The sequence below is a fragment of the Trichosurus vulpecula genome, chromosome 3 (assembly GCF_011100635.1).
Source record: "Trichosurus vulpecula isolate mTriVul1 chromosome 3, mTriVul1.pri, whole genome shotgun sequence".
NCBI lineage: Eukaryota > Metazoa > Chordata > Mammalia > Diprotodontia > Phalangeridae > Trichosurus > Trichosurus vulpecula.
In genome coordinates this window covers 404,371,612-404,387,477 of record NC_050575.1, presented here as the reverse complement: position 1 = coordinate 404,387,477, position 15,866 = coordinate 404,371,612, and the positions used below count along the sequence as shown (strand labels likewise).

General features: G+C 40.7%; 1 non-coding gene across 1 annotated transcript; it reads right to left on the bottom strand.

The window, feature by feature from the left end:
* Window positions 1-2,634: 2,634 nt before the first annotated feature.
* On the bottom strand, window positions 2,635-2,736 carry LOC118845165. Its single transcript, XR_005010031.1, has one exon. It is a non-coding gene; the product is annotated as a U6 spliceosomal RNA (small nuclear RNA).
* Between the last annotated feature and the right edge of the window lie 13,130 nt (window positions 2,737-15,866).

The following is a 15,866-nucleotide window of genomic DNA, read 5'->3' as shown; positions in this document are numbered from 1 at the left end:
AAGAATCACTTACCCAGCAAAACTGAGTGTCATGCTCCAAGGCAAAATATGGATTTTTAATAAAATAGAAGACTCTCAAGCTTTCTCAGTGAAAAGACCAGAGGTGAATAGAAAATTTGACTTTCAAACACAAGAATCAAGAGAAGCATGAAAATGTAAACAAGAAAGAGAAATCATAAGGGACTTACTAAAGTTAAACTGTTTTGTTTACATTCCTAATGGAAAGATGATGTGTGTAATTCATGAGACCTCAGTATTAGGGTAGCTGAAGGGAATATATATATATAGACAGAGGGTACAGGGTGAGTTGAATATGAAGGGATGATATCTAAAAAAATAAAATCAAATTAAGAGATGAGAGAGGAATATATTGAGAGAGGGAGAAAGGGAGAGATAGAATGGGATAAATTATCTCACATAAAAGTGGCAAGAAAAAGTAGTTCTGTTGACAGGGAAGAGGGGTCAGGTGAGGGGGAATGAGTGAATCTTGCTCTCATCGGATTTGACCTGAGGAGGGAATACCATACACACTTAACTAGGTATCTTACCCCACAGGAAAAAAGGAGGAAGAAGATAAAAAAAGGGGGGTGATGATAGAAGGGAGGGCAGATTGGGGGAGGAGGCAATCAAAAGCAAACACTTTTGAAAAGGGACAGGGTCAAGGGAGAAAATTAAATAGAGGGGGATAGGATAAGAAGGAGCAAAATATAGTTAGTCTTTCACAACATAAGTAAGTTTTTGCATGCAACTAGGAAATAAGATATACAGGCAGTGGGGCATAGAAATCTATCCTGCCCTACAAGAAAGTAAGGGAAAAGGGGATGGGGGGAGTGGGGTGACAGAAGGGAGGACTGACTGGGGAATGGGGCAATCAGAATATATGCCATCTTGGAGTTGGGGGGAGGGTAGAAATGGGGAGAAAAATTGTAATTCAAACTCTTGTGAAAATCAATGCTGAAAACTAAAATATTAAATAAATTTTAAAAAATGAAAGAAGAAAACCAAATTACCAGTACCAAAAATGAAAAGAATGGATTCAACACCAATGAAGAGGAAATTAAAGCAATGATCAGGAGCTATTTTGCCCAATTATATGCCAATAAATCTGACAAACTAAGCAAAATGAATGATTATTTTTAAAAATATAAATTGTTCAGATTAACAAAGAGGAAATAGAATACTTAACCCCATTTTAGAAGAAGAAATTAAACAAGCCATCAATGAACTCCCTAAGAAAAAATCCCCAGGGCCAGATGGGTTCATAGGTGAATTCCACCAATCATTTAAAGAACAATTAATTCAAATGCTATATAAACTATTTGGAAAAATAAGCAAAGAAAGAGTCCTACCAAATTCCTTTTAGGACACAAATATGGTGCTGATACCTAAACCAGGAAAAGCAAAGACAGAGGAAGACTATAGATCAATTTCCCTAATGAATATTGATGCAAAAATTAAATTAAAATTAAAAAAATAAGTTGATGCAATTTAGCTGTGATTTTTAAATAATATTTTTCCCAATTACACATAAAAATAACTTTTAACATTCATTTTTTTTAATTTTCAGTTCCAAATTCTCTCTCCCTCTCCCTTCCCCTTCTCCTAGCTCCCTGAGATCGTAAGCAATTTGATAGAGGTTATACATGTGCAATTGTACAAAACATATTTCCATATTAGACATGTTATAAAAAAAGACAGACAAAAAATATAAATCCACAAAAATATAGAAAGTGAAAATAGTATGTTTCAATCTGCATTCAGATTCTATCAGTTCTGCTTCTGGAGGTGCATAGCATTTTTCACAAGTCCTTTGGAATTGTCTTAGATTATTGTATTGCTAAAAATAGTTGAGTCATTCACAGTTGTTTGTCATATAATATTGGTATTACTGTGTACAGTGTTCTCCTGGCTCTGCTCACGTCACTCAGCATCAGTTCATATAAGTCTTTCCAGGTTTTTCTGAAATCTACATGCCCCTCATTTCTTATAGCACAACAATATTCCATTACATTCACATATCACAACTTGTTCAGCCAGTTCCCAATTGATGGGCATCCCCTCGATTTCCAATTCCTTGCCACTTAAGAGCCACTATAAATATTTTTGTATACACAGGTTCTTTCCCCCTTTCTTTGCTCTTTTTAGGATATAGACCTAGGAGTGGTATTGCTGGATCGAAGGGTAAGCACGGTTTTGTAGCCTTTTGGGCATAGTTGGATCAGTTCACAGATCCACCAATAGTTCATTAATGTACCTATTTTCCCTCATCTCCTTCAACATTTATCATTTTCCTTTTCTGGCATATCAGCCAATCTGATAGGTGTGAGATGGTGCCTCAGAATTGTTTTAATTTGCATTTTTCTCATCAATAGTGATTTAAAGCATTTTTTCATATAACTAGAGATAGCTTTGATTTCTTCATCTGAAAACTGCCTGTTCACATCCTTTGGCCATTTATCAATTGGGTAGTGATTTCTATACTTATATATTTGACTCAGTCCTCTATATATTTGAGAAATGAGACCTTTATCAGAGAAACTTGCTGTAAAAATTTTCTCTCAACTTTCTGCCTTCCTTCTAATCTTAGTAATCAAATCCCCACATTGGCTGTATCTGAAAATATATCTTATTCTGAAAAATAAGAAATGCTTCAAGAATTGGCGTGTCATTTTTGCACAGGAGCCATGCTAATTTCTGCTTCATTCTGATTTTAGTCCGCATACTACTGAATTGAGCCCCAGTGATTACATTTTCCAAGGTGAAAGTCTAATATTCTGTTTCCTCCTGGCACTGGGGAGACAGCCATGCCTGGGAGAACAAGGGAATCCGGTCTGACTGAGCTGAAAGTCAAGGCTCAGTGGTCTGGAAGCTGGCCTCGTTAGGAGTCCTTACCTTGGGTAAGTTGCCTATCCACTGGCTTTCCTAATCTGTAAAATAACACTTGCACCACTTCCCTCACTTATGAAGGTCAAATGAAATAATATATAGAGAGTACTTTGTAAGCACGAAGAAACATGTAAATGAGAGTTGTGACAATTCTCTACTCATAATAGGACTGAGAGTGGAAACAGTACTGGGGTTGGAGTGTGGAGGAGCTGAGTCTGAATTCTGCCCCTTATACTTCCTAGCTATATGACCATGGGCAAATCCCTTAGCTTCCCGGAGTCCGTTTCCTCATCTGTAGAAATGGCAGAGGCACTGTGCAATAATAGATAGCTGTGTGATAAAAGTGGGTAGAATGCTAGACTTTGAGTCAGGAAGACCTGAGTTTGAAACTTCCTTAGACACTGACTACCTGTGTGACCTCTATTTGCCTCAGTTTCTTCATCTGTAAGCACCTATCTCACAGGGTTGTTGTAAGGATCAGATGAAGAGTTTTACAAATCTTAAAACACATTGGAAATGGTAGCTGTCATTGTTGTTGGTGGTGCTGGTGGTGATGTTGATGTTGTTGATAGAGGGTGACTTTGGGGTCAGGAAGATCTGCCTTTGACACATACCAGGCACAAGACATTTAATCTCTCTGAGCCTCAGTTCCTCATCTGTAAAACTGCAGAGGCATCATGGCATAGCGCCAGAGTCAAGAAAACCTGTGTTCGAATCCTTACTTTGACACCTACAGGCAATTCTCTAAGATGACCAGTTGTAGAAGACTGATCTATTTCCATGGAAGGAGCTCTCTATCAATGGAATAAAAATTTCAGGCCAAAAAAAAAAAAAACCAAAGCAAAACTAGGTATAATAATCCCCATAGAGCCTATCTCATGTAGGGACTGCAAAGATTTCTGCTAAGGGAGTTATTTGGTGGTATATTCCTTCAGCAAACGAGAAGAGGTCTGTGAAAGAGAGAGTTTCGACCTTGGCAGGAAGCCATGCGAGGGCAGAGGCAGTTGAGAAGAACCATGCCAAGTCCTCCCAGAGGGCAGGCAGGAATCCAGATGCATAAGGAGACTCCCTGTGCAGAGAGAGGTACCAATGTCTCTCAGGCTGCTGACTGCCCCAGGAGCTGGCAGGCTCTCTTTTAGCTTGGCATGATTGAATTCAGGGATTGACATAGCCTCCTGGTTATGAACAAGGAAGAAAGGGCTGCCCCATGCCCTGGATACTTAGTGTGCATTCCCTACTTGGAACCCCATGTTCTTGAGATTCCTTTCTCTATGCCCTCGTACAGCTCCACTACCCGTCAAAACTTCGCAGTTTTGCTCCTCATTCCCTCAGGAACGTGTTCCTTGCTTACTGCTGACCTAGAAAGAATACTTCATTGGTATCCTTGTTGGGGAACCTTGAACAAGTCACCCCATCGGATTCAGTTTGCTTATCTGCAGAGTAGGAGGGTAGGCTTGGATAGATCATGACAAAGTTCTTTTCAAGCTCTGATATTTGATAACCTGGTGCTTTCCAAGTTGAAATCCTGGCACTACCCTAATTTCCAGACATCTCATACTATTATTCTCCCCAGCCTCTACACTTGAGCCAGATCAGAAAGTTGGATAACCCTTGAACAGACTCTAAACTCTCTCCCTTCCATGTCTTTGTTCTTATTGTTCACCAGGACATGTCCTCTGTCTCCTCTTTCACCTATCCCATTCCTTTATGTTGTTGTCGTTCAGTCATTTTCAGTCATATCTGAGTCTTCATGATTCTGTTTGTAGTTCTCTTGACAAAGATCCTGGAGTGGTTTGCCATTTCCTTCTCCAGCTCATTTTACAGATGAGGAAACTGAGGAAAACAGAGGTAAGTGACTTGCCCAGGGTCACACAGCTAGTAAATATCTGAAGCCAAATTTCAGCTCAGGAAGATGAATCTTCCTGACTGCAGACCTGGTGCTCTATCTACTGCACCACCTAGCTGCCCAATTCAATGCCTACCTATTTACTAATCACAATGCAAAAAAAAATTCAATAAAGGGCTGCAAAAAAGGGATTAAAAATTAATTGGAGACTAAATTACTTAATCCTAAAGAATTGGTGGGCTAAAGAACAAATCATTATCATCGATAAAGTTAATGAAAACAAGGAGACAACATACCAGAATTTTAGGGTTGTAGCCAGAGCTCTGAGGACATTTCTATCTCTAAATACTTTATCTCTAGTCTCTAAATTTATATCTCTAAATACTTTCAGCAAGATAACAGAGAAAGGTGAATTATATGTACATAATACATACATATATTTTTGTACAGACATATGTAAACTGTACTTGAAGGTTTCCAAAGCACTTTATATGTGTTACATCATTTGACCCTCACAGTAACCCTAAGAGGGAGGTGTTGTTATCATTCCTGTTTCTCACCTTAGCTATGCGCTTTTGAACTTTCCCGCTGTGCCTTGGAAACATCATCATCCTGCAAGATCTAGTCAGCCTTGGTACTCACAACTTATCAGTACCTGGGTCCCTGGGGTCCCTCTAATGGGAAGGCACAGAGAATGTTTCCTCAAACCTCCATTTGAGGAGGGTGCTCAGGCCGCCATGTCTTCATTTCCCACTCAGTTGCATTCCTTTGGACTCTCCCATCATTGCCCTGAAGGGGTATCTTCCCTGAAGACAAGAACTGTGTTTCTTTTTCAAATTTATATCTCCAGAATGTATCACAGTACCTGGTACATAGTAGGTGCTTAATAAATGTTTCTTGCCTGGTTTTACAGGTGAAGAAATTGAGGCAGATAGGTTAAGTAACTCGTTCAAGGTCACACAGCTGTTAAGTGTCTGAGGAAGTATTTGAACTTGGGTTTTCCTGACTCCAGCCCCAGTGTTCTGTTCACCATACCATTTAGCTGCCTGTAATGACTTGCCCGGTGACATATAAGGTAATCTACCTTTTCTACATTTTTTTAAAGGTGAAAACTGGGGAAGGGGCTAAGGTGGAATTCCTCCATACAGTCTTCTCCTTATATATGATTAAACCTTAGAGATAGTCCTGGGTTCTTGCAGGCTATACTGGGGGAAAATGATTCTCTGGTAGTTTTCTTCAAAGCTGGGCAGTCATCAAGTCCAGACCCAGTGATGGACCATATATATGTATATTATCCAAGCACTAGCTGAGCTCATTGAACTGTTAGTCACAGGGTCTTGAATTTTTCAACCACTGCAACTTTTAAAGACCACCTACTAACTGCCTCCCCAGGGGTCGTGGGTTTTATCAGTGAAAGAAATACCCAAAGAGATGGAATTACAGAACCCTAAAGGTCTGTGGCTAGGAGGGATAAGTAGGGAGAGGGGGTGAGGGATAGTAGCAGCTGTCCTGCCACTTCTGGACACTTCGTATTCAGATTTGTCTGACCTTCTCTGGGGGAATCAGTCCTGTACTGGGGTAAGTGGAAAATAAAATCACAGAACTACTGTGGGTACCTAGGAGCATAGGACAGGATTAAAGCCAACCTTGGTAAATTGTAGAAGTACATACAAAGACACTTGGAATGTAATTCAGATAGAGTCTACAGGGCAGACCATCTGAAATGAGAAATAAAGCGCGCAAATAGAAGATCAGGAAGTAATGGTTGTAGGCACATGCAGCCAGAAAGGATGTAGAAATCAGAGTAAATTACAGTGCTAAAAACAAGCCATCAGTGTAATGCTGCAGTGAAGAGGGGGAAAAGACACAGCTTGCATCTGTGACATTCTTCGAAGAGCAGAGAAGGGAGGAAGGGTGAGGTCATTCTCCCATTGCCCTTGGCGTGGGTCAGGCCACTGGAGAGGAAAATGTGTTCAGTTCATAATCGAAGAGCACTTTGTAGAAAGTACTTGGAGAGGGCTAAGTGGACAGACTAAGAGTAAACAGGTCCCCTGAGAACTTCTGTGGGAATATATTTTTGCAGTAAATAGGGAGAACATAACTATCAATTTTGGTGCCTGAGGAGGGCAGCATGAAATACACCCTTAAACTGGCTCTGCAATTGACAATGTGAAAACCACACAAGAATTAAGAAACATTCAATTAAGGGAGAGGGAGAATCTGTTACTATAGTGACTCAAGGGATAAAATCTCTTGAGTAGGAAAGGACATTCCCCCCATACACATAGATAATATACACGTACAGAGTTGGGAGGAACCTCAGAGGCCATCCATTCTTATCACTTCATTTTATAAATGAATTTATACAAAACAAAATAATTTATAAAATTGTAAAAATTACAAAAAATTATTATGTTATGAAATTAGAAAAGTATGGATACAAAACATTAAGGTTTACGAAGTGCTTTCTAAGTATCATCTCATTTTATTTTCACAATCACCCTGGGAGGTAGATGTTGTCATTATCTTCGTTTTACAAATGAAGAAACTGAGATGCAGGGAGATTTTGTGATTTGCCCAAGGTAGTAAGTGACAGAGCTGGGATCTGAACCCAGGTCCTCAGACTCCAAATTTAGGAGGCTTTCCACCTTGCCCTGCTGCCCAGAGGGCATCGAGTTGAAACCACAAGATCTATAATTTTGTGCTATTTCTGTCCCTTGGAAGAGCCTTGTCGAGGAAGGCAATGCTGGGATTATTGCTCATTCTTACTTGGATGAAACCCTGCTGCTTTCAGAGGGACAGCTGGACAGAAGTTCTTTTGCCTGAAAAGGAGAAAGGGAAGGGACAGCCTCAGAAAAGAACAGGTTGGGGCAGGTTGGGAATTTCTTTGTGGAAAGGAGGGAAAGGGAGGGATTGAGCCACAACTGTCCCCTCCTCCCAACACCTGACAACATCCGAGCTCCCTCTCCTCCTTCTACTCTGCTGATGGAGTACCTGTGTTAAATTTTCCACCTGGTGTCCCTGTGTTTATTATTTTATATTTGAGAAGTGTCTCAGTCATTTCTCCATCTCTTTTTGTCGTTTGGTCATTTTCAGTCATATTTGACTCTTTCTGGCCCTATTTGGGGTTTTCTTGGCAAAGATACCAGAGTGGTTTGCTGTTTCCTTCTCTAGCTCATTTTACAGATGAGGAAACTGAGGCAAACAGGGTTAAGTGACTTGCGCAGGATCACATAGCTAGGAAGTGTCTAAGGCTGGATTTGAACTCAGGTCATCCTGACTCCAGGCCCAGTGCTCTATCCACTGCACCCATCTAAGTAAACTCTTCAATTCATTGATAAAAATGTTAAGCAGCAAATGGCCAAGTACACATAGATCACTGGGGTCTGCCATTGCAGATGTGATGATTGCACCATTAGCAATTATTCTTGAGTTCAGTCATTTAACTGGTTCTGTGTCTATGTAATTGTTATTGCTTGATCTGTATCCCTCCATCTTTTCCACAAGAAGGGTACGAGCTACTTTATCATAAACTCTGTGAAAATCTCAATGAGCTATATCCACAGCACCCCTCTCCCAGTGTATCTACCATCTGCTGGTTTAGGAATCCTAATCTTAAAATTCCTGTCAAAAAAGGAAATGAAGTTAGTCTGGCATGACCTCTTCTACTCTTAAACCTCCTTCTATGCCTATAGCCCCCTTCCAAGGAATTCCAGGGCTGCTATAGAAATGTCCCTGAAGAATTTAGGACCAAAGAAAATATAAAGAGTATTACAAAATGTAAAATAAATAATTTTGATTATATAAAATAAAAAAGGTTTTACACAAGCAAAAATAATGCAAGCAAAATTAAAAGGAAAGCAGAAAACTGGAAAATTTTTTTTGAAACATATTTCTGATAAAGACCTCATTTCTCAAATATATAGAAAACTGAGTCAAATTTCTAAAAATAGAAGTTGTTCCCCAATTGGTAAATGGTCAAAGGATACGAATAGGCAGTTTTCAGATGAAGAAATGAAAGCTATCTCTAGTCAAATGAAAAAAAAATGCTCTAAATCACTATTGATTAGAAAAATGCAAATTAAAACAACTGAGAGACTACCTCGCAACTATCAGATTGGCTAATATGACAAAAATAATGGCAAATGTTGGAGGGGGTATGGGGAAACTGAGACACTAATGCATTGTTGGTGGATTTGTGAACTGATCTAACCATTCTAGAGAACAATTTGGGACCATGCCCAAAAGTTTGTACAACTGTGTATACCTTTTGACGTGGCAGTACCACAACTAGGTCTACCTTGCCCAAGGACCTCACAGTGGGGTGGATGGGGGGGGGGGGTGGGACTGTCACTTTCAGGGTAAGCAAGAGATCAGACAAGAACATTATTGTGGTAAAGTTGGAGTGAGGCTGGCCTAGACTTCCTCATCACTCCTGCCTAGTAAAAACTGTCTTAGGCCAAGGCCTTATCCTCTGCCCTCCCTCAGGAGCCCTCCTCTAGGGTTAACAAATTCCTCTCTTTTATCTCAGCACCATCTTTGGTGCTGGAGACACCACATCTCTTGGCCCCCTCTCTATGGCTGGCAGTGTCTTTTCTCCCTTCCCAGGACATACCAGGATGAGAGAAGGTGGAGGTCTGCTCATTGCTCTTCCACTGTCACATCTGGACCCTCCCATTACTCAGCAATCACCTCTCTTCCTCTTGAGGTCCCTCCATCCTGTCCAGATCCTTCAAGCATTTACTATATGCCAGGTCCTGTATTAAGCGCTGGGAACATAAATGACCTCTAAGTCATTCCTCCTCCGCATGAAGAAACAGATCTCCTCCTTGCATATAGTAGGCATTGTTTCTCTCTTAGGCACACAGCAGGTACCTAATAAATACTTGTTGAGTGATGGACTGAACTGCATTGATTGGAGTCACAGTATAGTATTTTCTTCAGCTTGGCAAAGAGAGTCACCTCAAGAACCTGGGGGACAGACAGGAGCATGTTAAGCTCCTCTGTGTAGAATGTTACAGGTCAGGATCTATGTTATCTCAAGGAAGTTACCTCCAAGACTCACTAGAGTGTTATCAAGACACAGGACCTCCCATGTGGGAACTTATCTTTTGCAACTTTTATAAGCAACCTACTCTAAGTCCTCTGGAATCTTTTTTAACCTGTAAATAGCTGAGCAAATAGTCCATTAAGCAGTTTTCTCTTTTTTACTAGTCCGGCACATAGACCTTGAAGGACTCGGCCATGCACCTGGCTCTGAGCCAGATCTTGCCTTTTCAAACACCCTGGCTTCCCAGTTCTTCCCTTCCTTGATTCCCAGAACTTCTGTCTCTAGTCTGCCTACCTCAACCCTTTCCAGGAGTTAGCCCCTTCTTCTTCCCCGTATTCCACTGAATTTACTTCAAACACCAAAGTTCCTAGTGAAGACTGAACTGTCTGAAATGCTCTCTCTCCTTCCCTCTACCTCTTAAAAGCCCTACCTTCTTTCTAGACTCAGCTCAAGTACTTGGACAAGGGTTCTTAGCCTTTTGAGGGTCATTGGGACCTTTGTGCCTTCACTCCAATGAAACCTAAAGACCATTTCTCAGAATAATTGTCAACTATATTTATAATGGAAGGAAATGTTAATTTTTTAGTTAGAGGTTAGTGAAAACAATGTCATTTTTTTCCCTATCCAAATTTATTGAACCCCTGAGGGCTAGGTCACTAGAGGCCATTCTGCCTGGGAAAATAGGCTGTAAGTTCAAGAAAGAGTAAAGTACTGCATAAATGACAGCTATTATTATTATTATTATTGCTGTCAATCAAAGACATTTCAGTTAAGTGTAACAGGAAGTCTGTTTTAATTGGGCCAGAGAGGTTTCCTCTGAGGAACTTGAAAAAACTAGGAGCTATCTCCGAATCAGATTTCATGGGGGCAGTAGAGAGGTAGGGATTGAGCCAGGGCAATAGGCAAAAGGTGAAAGAGAAAGCAGAAATGAACTATGCCAAATAAATGAGAGATTAAGAAGGGTCATTGGCCTTACAGGCATTTTGGAGTAGAGGACCTTGGCTGAAACCTCCTATTGTACTTGCCTCATGAAGTTCCAAAAAAAGGTCTTCTCTTTCCCTAGCTCTCCCTCCTAGTGTCTGTCTGTTAACAGACATTATAATATATTTTATTTGCTTCTTTAGCCAAATGTTTCTAGTAACCCAAATTTTGCCTCAATCACAAAAAGGCAAGGATTAGCTAGAGATAAATACAAATGTAAATTAAGAAAGAGAACCAAACCTCTGCTTAGATATTAGGAATTTTCCTAATTGTACTTCATTTAATATAAATCTCTAAAGCAGCAAAGGAAGGAAATATATTGACCTAAGGGGCCATTATATTCCTCTGGGCTTAAAAGCAGATAATTATTGTGGTACACGTGAATGGAAATTTTTTTCTGAACTTGGCTTGGACCTATAGGATGTGTCATGTGCTACAGCTGGAGCCTGGGAATTAGGAGGTTCCATCAAGGCTATAGGGGATGTTTAAGTTCATTAATGATTCCAAGGGATGAGAAGAGGGAAGGCTCTTGGCTCAGCAGAGCAGTCCTTTGTGACTCAATCAGACAGGCATAGATACTAGTGATCAGAAAAGAGATTACATGGACTCCCTTTGCTTAATCACATGACTTTAAAGGTTGGGCCTGTTGGTTTGTCCCTGAGTCCTCTCTTTCCTTGTGTGGAAACCACTGAGGGCTTGCAACTATGTCAATCAGAAACCTCACATTTGCCTGAACTTGGTCAGTCAATCAATCAGCAAGCATTAAGAACTTATTATTATGTTAATCATAATATATTAATTATTAATATAGAAAAATTAATATTTCCATTAATATTAATTATTGGTATTGAGATATTATTCTGTTGGTAGTAATATTAAGTATCTATTATTATGTTAATATCAAGTTAATTACAATAACGTATTCATGATTAATATATCAAGTTTAATATTATCGTTACTAACATTAATATTACTTATTAATATCAAGTTAATGGTGTGTTAATATTAATATTAAATACCTATTATTATGTGCCAAGCACGATGCTAAGCACTAAGGATACAAAGAAAGGTGGAAAAGCCCTAATGGAGGAGGCAACATAAAAAAACTATGTACAAACAAGATTTATACAAGATAAACTGAAGATAATCAACAGAGAGAAGTCATTAATATCAAAGGGGATATAGAGAAACTGCTTGTAGAAGGTAGAATTTGGCTGGGACGTGAAGGCAGCCAAGAGGTGGAGATGAAGAGAGAGAACATTTCAGTCACTGGAGTTAACATTCATTGGTGAAAATGCATGGAGCTGGGAGATAGAATGTCTTATGGGAAGAACAGCAAGAACACCAGTGTCACTGGATTGCACAGTATGTGGAGGTGAAGGATAGTACGCTCTAAAAAGACTAGAAAGGTAGGAGAGGGCCAAGTCATAAAGGGCTTTGAATGGCAAACAGAGGGTTTTATATTTGATCCTGGAAGTGATAGAGAGCCACTGGAGTTTATTGAATAGATGGATAACAGGGTCAGACCTGTGCTTTAGGAAGATTAGTTTGAAGACTGAGTCTAGGATGGCCTGGAATGGGAAAAACTTGAGGCAGACAGAGCCACCAGCAGCTATTGCAATAGTTTAGGTGGGAGGTAATGAGAGTCTGCACCAGGGTGAGTGGGGGCGGGGGTGCTCAGAGGAGAGAAGGGGATATATGTTAAAGAAGTTTCAAAGGTAAAATCAATAGGACTTGGCAACAAATTGGATATGAAAGGTAAGAGAGAGAGGGAGGAGCCAAGGATAACATATAGATCGGGTACCTGGGTTACCACTTCAATCATACAGAAGTTCAAAAGAATGTAGGGTCTGGGGAAAAGAGAATTCTTTCCTCTGAGATGACTTTTCATTTACACTGTATGTCTTTTATTTAAATAGTTGTGTAGAGGATTGTCTCACATGTAGCAAGGGCCTGTCCCTCCACATGTAGCATCTCTGTGGTTCAGTGGGAAAGCAGAGTAGATATCTCTAGACTCTTCTCCCTCCACCATTCTCTACTCCAAGCCTTAATTCCTGCCAGGAGAGGAAGCAGGTAGTCGGGGCCAGTAGCCACTCTGCTTTCCTCAGAGAGAGGGGATACTAGGCTAGAATTTGCTCTCTTAAATATTGTTAATCTAGGGAATGTGATCGGGTTCAGTCTAACTCCTCATTGTTGTGTCATTATTGGGGGGAAGCAGGACCCCAAGCTCTATATCCAAGGCTTGACCCTTTCCCACCAAATACAAGTTCCACAATAACACACATAGTGAAAAGCAAAGAAATACATTTATCCAAATTGTAGCAAAATAGAAATGAGAGAAAGTATGATAAGATGATATATGCCAGACAACACAGAATGAAGGAATTCTGCCATTGGGAGCAAGATAATTTGGCTCAACCAAGAGAATGTCTTAGATCTCACCTAAATGGAAACTCTCTAAAGTCTCTAGAGTATCAAGCTGGATATGTGTGTGTGTGTGTGTGTGCGCACGTGTGCACACGCGTGCCCATGTGTGTATATGTATATATATACATATATACACATATACATACATAGATAAAGATATAGAGATATTGAGATATTGATATAGAGATACAGATACATACACATACACACATGCACATACACATATGTACACACACATATATATGAAATGAAGCCTGCCAGCTCCTCTTATGCCTTCCAAAAATCTTTTCCTTCAGCAACCTGAAGTAGAATTGGCTTCTTCTATCTCTCCTCTTAAAGCTGAAAGCCAAAAGCACTCTAAGTGACTCAAAGCTTGAAGAATTCCCCAAAAGACTGAAGCAGGCTGGACCTCTCCTGCTCTGCCCTGCCCGTCATATAGGGTAGGGCATTCATCTCTATCAATGCACCCCATACCAATGGGCTTTGGGACTGGGGTTACATTCAATTATTGTCTCTCTCCTGGTCACGTAAGCTCCTGTGTAAAGTAGGGACTGTATTTTTGCCTTTCTTTGTATCCTCAGAGCTTAGAGGCAGGGTCTGATATATAGTAAACCCTTATTAAATACTTGTTGACTGATTGCTAGGTAGCAGAGATAGGATCTATACCCTTGTCCAATGGCCATCCATAGCCAACATTCATTCCACTGAACAGTAACCTGTTTCCCTTCCATATCATTGGACCCTTCCTTTCCTTGAACTCTCTACTTGGAATACTTTTATTCTTCCCCTAGGCCATCTCTTTGGTTGTGGCTCACCACTGCCCCTGGCAGGTTCTGGAGCTCTTCTTCATTCCCAGGCATTCCTCTTAAAATCCCCATTATTCAGATTCCATTTTATAAGATGAAATTTTGCCAATCTCCACACCTTTCCTGCCAAAGTATGATTCTTGTAGCTTTTCTTTCTCTAAATCCGTGCCAGATGATCTTGTCTGCCTCAGCTTCATGCACCCTGGCTTGATTGGCTCTGGGCTCTTCACTTGGTTCCCTTTTCCCCCCAAAACAGTAATGGGGATGTATTGTGTTCCATATGCTTTGCCCCAGGCTTTTTTGCTGCTTTGTCAGTTCCTAAATTAACAGCTGGAGTTCCAGGTTCTACCCCATCTCTACCAATCTCTCCATAGTGAAACTGGTTCCATTCCCTCCCCCCACCTTTTCTAAAATAAAACAAAGTCCCTAACTCTGCCTTCTTTCTAGAACTCTCTGTATTTGGGATCTTCCATACTGGAAATGTCTATGTGTCATGATTTGGGAGGGGATAGGAAGAGGACATTCCCTGCTCACTCTCCAGGATCTCTTTACCTCTCACATTAAAGATGAATAACCATCAGGTGTGCTTAAGTGAGACTTTCTCTCTCCATAACCCTCCTGGCCCTTGTCTATACCTCTGAGCAGTTCTGATATATACAGAAGAGAACCCAGCTCTCCTAACAAACTAGTAAAAGAAGAGTAAAGAGTTTGGTAGAACCTTGGTTTTTGCCAAATGCAAAGGGCAACCCCTCCCCTCCCCAACAAGATCATCTTCTTCCTTATTCTGTGGCCTAAAGATCATCACATCTGAGACCTGTCACTCACTTCCTGTGATTAAGATCAAGTTGTATATCTGGTATCTGAAAGTCACATGTATCCCACCCCTATAGGGACCAAAATTTGCACATATCCTTTGCTCTGAGCCCTTCTTCCTGATTCCTCCCCTTAATGCCCCTGGATGTCTCAAGTTAATCCTTAAGTTTGCCCCACCCTCTCTCTTTCTCTCTCTCTCTCTGTGTGTGTGTGTCTAGTGAGGAGGTGGTCAAACATATCCATAATAAAGCTCTCTTGCTTTTTTAGCATCTCTAGCCAATCTGCCTCTTCTGTGAAAGCTTCTAAGACTACCAAGCAACTACCGCAGACTAGAGCACATATGGAGACAATGCTGGGTGGGGGTGGCCCTCCTCACTGTGCCAAGAAGAGTTCACATCTGCCAGGGCTAATAACCACCAATCCTAAAAAGCTGATACAGCCCCTGGGGATCAGCCTTGGGTTCTGGGATGCATTTCATTTCAAGGTTTGAAGCATGCCTACTTCACCTGGTTTTAGCATTTTCTTTGCCCATTCCCAGCTCCATAAAGGATCTACATGTGATTACTTGTTTCACCATTGAATTTAGTTATCATAAGGGAGATTTTGGCTGAGCCTCTTTTTTGTATCCATTATTCTACCCATGCACAGAGAAGAGAGAGGCAACCTCAGAGCTAGAAAGACCTGGGGTTCAAGTCTTGCCTCAACACACACTATCTCATAATATTTTGGTGCTCTAAGACAAGTAACCCTCTGGGACTCTTAAGTTGAAGCAAAGATGCTAAACTATGTTGGTAGAAGGAATTTTCTAACCCTGTGAAATCACAGGCCTCGACTTCCAGGACAGAAAAGGGACATTTTTCATGCTAAGAACCATCTTGAAAATAAGTGGGAGAAATGCATGACCATGCCATTCCCATGCAAAATCTCTCCCACCTCCTTAGACTTGGACTCCATCATCATCATGCTCCCCAGAAACCTCTTCACTAGTAAACTCAATATCCAGTGAGATTATATTAGCTTTGGCACCCCCTCTTCTTCAGGCCCCTCAGGACTCTCT